Source organism: Salvia hispanica, chromosome 6 (genome assembly GCF_023119035.1).
Source record: "Salvia hispanica cultivar TCC Black 2014 chromosome 6, UniMelb_Shisp_WGS_1.0, whole genome shotgun sequence".
NCBI classification, from domain to species: Eukaryota; Viridiplantae; Streptophyta; class Magnoliopsida; order Lamiales; family Lamiaceae; genus Salvia; species Salvia hispanica.
The window spans coordinates 23,437,034-23,441,461 of NC_062970.1; the positions used below are offsets into that span (position 1 = coordinate 23,437,034).

Consider the following 4,428-nt stretch of genomic DNA (forward strand, 5'->3'; position numbering starts at 1 on the left):
TCATCTTTGCTGGGATAAACGAATAAGAAAAGTGAGTCATTTTCGATGGAATGAAGTGAGAATATTTTTTGTTATTCATATGCCCACTCATATGTTTATGTTAATTTGTATAGATAGATTTTCCATACAATGATTCTTAATTAGTCTCACCCAAATTAAAGACAACTTGGACAGTGTTCTTGTACTTGGAGATTATTTGTAACGCCCCACATTTTTTAACCCTAATTTTCGAACCCTAACATTTTTGCTTTTAACGTTTTTAACGCCGTGGCATCCGTGAATTAATTGGCGAGTAAATTTCGGTTATTTGTTACTCTCGTGACCTAACTTGATTTAGGTTTGAATGGGCGTTGACGAAATTAATTTTGTAAATATACTCATTCCTTCCTTGAGGAATAATTATAGGACTCAATTCCATGTTAGATAAGCCAAATACCTAATACAAGTCCAATCTTGTAAAAAAAATATATATATATTGGGCTACACAATTTGAATAAAATACAAAAGGTCTTGAGGCCCAAATAAATTAAATCCTACGCCAAATAATTCCAAGAAAAATAGAAGATCTCATTGCAGGTATCTTCCCCTCTACCGTGATTTTCCTCTTTATTCGATCAATACTCAATTAACCTCAAATTAATTGAGCAAATCAAACACCAAAATTACTCCTCTCCCACGTCTCACGCTCCCTCATCTCGTCACCCCAATCTGTAAGAGAAATCCTTCCAATTATTTCCCCACAATCAATTGAAATCAATCACCCAAAATAACTACTCAATACATTGCTATATCACCCCTCTACACTAATCTCTCCGCCTCACACAATTTGGCAGTCTCTCCTAAATCACTTTTGAATCACAAAATTTCCTCAAGGCGGCAGAGAAGAGAGAGTTCATCATCCTCCCCCTCACAATCCTAACCCCACCGAGAGAAAAGGCGGAGAGTTGGATCGACCGCTTCCGAGCCACAACCTCTTTTGTTTACAGCAACTCGTCCCAAATTATTGCAGGTATACACTTTCCCCACCCAAATCCAATTCCATACTTGTGCATCTCATGGAACTAGTAACCGAAGCAAATCAATAATTCGAATATAAATCAAAGAACCGAACTTTAATTCATGAAATAAGAACTTATCTGCGGGGCTAATCAGGTGGAAACGAGGCTGCTTCGGATGAAGTCGAGACCGCTGGAGAGGCGACGCAGCGGCTGCTACGGCGCCGAGCGACGGCGGTGGGTGCGGGCGACGAATCGGAGTCAGCAGTGGCGTCGACTCCGGTGCAGCGGTGATTTGGAGAAAGCAACGGAGCTCTAACTTTTTTTCTGGTGTTTTGGTGTTGCGATTCTGGGAGAGAGAGCCGACGGTATCTTATTTTGAAAAGGGAATTTGATTCTCAATTGTTTATGCTTTAATTATTTGGGGTGTATGTTTTAAGGTGAAAATGGAGTATAAGTGTTTTACGATGGAGTTGGAATGGGAGTTTACATTTCTCCTTTTCTTCTTTTCAATTTTGATCTTTTTTTTTTTTTTTTGGGAGCTGTCGTGTGTTTTGGAAAGCTAGTAATATTATTTTGCATCTTATTTGAATGAGTGTTTTCTTTTGTAGGACTTGGACTCTTCGAATTTTAATTTGGTTTTGGGCTGGTATATGTAATTGTTCTGGGCTATGAAGTTAATTAAATCCATGTTAATTGAGATAACTCTTTGCCAAATTGTTGGGAACGGTTAGGTTTGGTATACTGAAAAGCATGTTTCGAGCAAGTTTCCCGCGAATAGAATCTTGCTTGTATATGTAAAACTCTACAATCCACTTTTAACCCGATTCAGTATTATTCGAGCAGTCTCGCACGAATAGAACCACTATTATTATTACATTGTGTTTGCTTGTAAATTTATAAGATGTTTTATAAACATTTAAATGCATAAGAAGTAAACAAATTCTAAGTCTTTTGCTTAGTAGAACGGTTGTGGGCGTCGTCCACTTTAAGGTAACACGGTCGGATCTATGCAATGCTTTGCAAAAGAAAATGAAGAATTTCACAACTTAGATAGGCTTTGACTACCTATCGTGAAAGGTTGCAATGTCAGTCCGCATATTTCTAAGCCTTATTGAAATAAGATGACATTGGTGTGGTATAGCTTACGAACGGATCTAACAGCAAAGACGTGTCTTTATGCTATCTACTGAAAGACTAGGTCTTGATAAAATACTATTTCTTGATATACATATGTTAGCATTGAGCATACGGTATTGATTATGCACTACTTTGACTTATCAAATGGTGCGGGTTTTTCGCAACCCAATAATCCCGATATATTGGGTAGTGGTGATTAATATCTAGCGGTGCTAGGATTGCTATTATGTTGAAACGTGCGCGAGGTGAGTCTCGTTTGATAATGTCCTCAAGAGGAGCTCAAACAAGGTTTTATTATTCGGAAAACTGGTCAGTTGAAGTTTTATTACTCTATGAATAATAAATAAATGTTTCTTGCTAAGTCCACTCTTGGAATTAATAAGATGTTAATTAATTAAGTCCATAGCAGACATTAATTAATTAATGGACATTTATATCTCAAGTGCGAGAAATAAATAATAAACAAAGTGGAAACTCGGCGGATTACTTGTAATTTCGGATTTGGATGGATAGAGTTCAATATTACTTCTGTAGTGGCTGCTCGTAATATTCCAATATAAGCTTGTATTAAATTGTGGGTTCAATTTAATTAATAAAAAGCTAATAGGGGGAGCCCATATCCAAAACCTTCCATAGAGCCCTATTTGGGTCCAAAAAGAACTTAATATAAATAGGAGAATAAAGGAGAGACATATATATAATTTTATTTTACTTGAAATTTTCGATCTTCTCTCACTATAGAAGGAGTTGAAATTCTCAGCTCTCCTCCGTGAGAATTTTGTGTCTTCTTTATTCGAGTCCTAGTATTATGATGAGATCAACCCACCCTGATATCGAGATACAGTTCGGGAACCGGAGAGAAGATCCGTGATCTAGTATTGAAGATCATCACGTGGAGAAGGCGCGAGCAATCGACGATTCTTTGAAGAATCAAAATCGGCAACTCTAAACTGTAGAATTCATGTTTTAGGATTTACTTTCATTGAGCATGAATTATTTGCGTTCTAGCATGCAATTATCGGTTTAACATGTGAATTGATTAATCGCATAATCGGTCAAATAGATCCGTATCTGATTTATTTGTTTTGTACAAGTCTTCCGCTGTGCAAGGGGATTCAAACCCCAGCAATTGGTATCAGAGCCAATTTTTAGCTCTGATTATGTGGATTAATTTCATGTTATGTGAATTGTTTGAACGCATGTTCAATGTTTATACGTTTTGTACGAGTAGACATAGTTTGAATTAGCCCATGTTTTAATCAAATCGGCATGTGTTTTTCTTCAAATTTGTTTTCCAAATTTTGTAATGCCGTAGACTGATTTATTGGGAATTCAATTCATAATCATTGATACAATTGTTACTTGGATTCCATAATTGGAATTGGAATCACGTCGATCACAAGTATTCCATGCGCTATGGTTCCAATTCATACATATATGTGTTCTTGGAATCACCGTGAACGTGGCAGCACCGATCAGTTGGCTGCGCAGAAGAAGCGGGCAGATCAGCGGCGGAGGTGCAGCGGCGCTGGCGGCTGGAGTGACAGTGGTTTGACGGCGTTGAAGCAGCAACGCTGATGACGATGATCACGACACAGCGGCAGCGACGACGGAGCAGGGCTGGCAGTTGCGATGACGACGTCGCGACAGCGACGACGACGCAGCAGCAGCAGCAGCAGCAGCGCTGTCCGGCATGCTGTGTCAGCAGATTCCCGATTGGCGCGAGACAGCAGGTTTCCGGCGGCAACAGCTTTTCGAGTGGGAGCCCTTCTTGGACAGTTTCCCGAGCTCGGAGGAAGCTATTGTCGCAGCCGCTGCGAAGGCGACGTCGCAGCAGCGACGACGCAGCAATAGCAGTAGCGCCGGAGATGATGCAGCGGCAACGTCCGCGGTTCAGTGGGAGTCAACTTTCCAAACTTGAATAGGGTTTCCAAATCCTTGGATTCAATTTTGGAAATAAGTCAAGATTAATTGGAAATTAGATTTGAATATATCTTGTGGATTTTATATATTATATATGATTTGATTTTGTATTAAATCATGGATTAATTATAGATTTTATCCTTATTTTATAGATTTGTAGGGATTTAATTCCTAGACGAAAATTCTAGTTAAATTTGGATAATGACAATCTAATATTTATCTATATCCTATGGATTAATGTGGATTTATCCCTACACATTCCTAGTTGGATTTATATAATGAGAATATTATTTTATGCTTATCCTATGAGTTTATGTGAATTTATTCATAGATAAATTCTAGATGGATTTGGATAGTGATAGTATAATAT

At 38.3% G+C, this 4,428-nt stretch overlaps 1 long non-coding RNA gene across 1 annotated transcript; it reads left to right on the top strand.

Annotated features, from left to right (window-relative positions):
* The first annotated feature begins 517 nt into the window (after positions 1–517).
* On the top strand, positions 518–1,605 carry LOC125193267. The gene is made up of 2 exons (XR_007171547.1): positions 518–1,009; positions 1,153–1,605. It is a non-coding gene; the product is annotated as an uncharacterized LOC125193267 (long non-coding RNA).
* Positions 1,606–4,428: the final 2,823 nt, after the last annotated feature.